Source organism: Microtus ochrogaster, unplaced genomic scaffold (genome assembly GCF_000317375.1).
Source record: "Microtus ochrogaster isolate Prairie Vole_2 unplaced genomic scaffold, MicOch1.0 UNK164, whole genome shotgun sequence".
In the NCBI taxonomy this organism is placed as follows: domain Eukaryota; kingdom Metazoa; phylum Chordata; class Mammalia; order Rodentia; family Cricetidae; genus Microtus; species Microtus ochrogaster.
In genome coordinates this window covers 210,391-210,902 of record NW_004949262.1, presented here as the reverse complement: position 1 = coordinate 210,902, position 512 = coordinate 210,391, and the positions used below count along the sequence as shown (strand labels likewise).

The window sequence follows — 512 nt, the reverse complement described above, 5'->3', positions numbered from 1 at the left end:
AGGGATACTGTGAAAATACCTAATCTAAGAGTAATAGGTATAGAGGAAAAAGATGAAACCCAGGTCAAGAGCCAGAAAATATTTTCAATCAAACCATAGGAAAAAATTTTCATAAAATAAAGAAGGCTCATATCAAATACAACAAGCCTATCAGAACACCAAATAGACTGAACTGGAAATAAAATTCCCCATATCACCTCATAATCAAAACAACAAACATATAGAAAAAAGTATTAAAACTGGAGGAAAATGCCAAATAACACGAAGACAGCAGACCTATTAGAATAACACCTGGCCTCTCAATAAAGTCTGTAAAAACAATGGACTAGAAGAATGTTCTAGAAACTCTAAGAGACCACAGATGCCACCCAGATCATTATATACAGTAAAAATTAAAAGAACAAGATGGAGAAAGACATTTCATGATGAAACTAAATTTTTTTTATTTTTATTTTTTTTATTAAGAAAGAAAAAAAATTTCCGCCTCCTCCCAGCCTCCCACTCCTCCCACT

The 512-nt window shown here is 32.6% G+C and overlaps 1 protein-coding gene across 1 annotated transcript in view; it reads left to right on the top strand.

Moving 5' to 3' along the window:
• The window catches only part of LOC102001726 (induced myeloid leukemia cell differentiation protein Mcl-1 homolog), a 3,254-nt gene that overhangs the window by 822 nt on the left and 1,920 nt on the right, over positions 1–512 (top strand).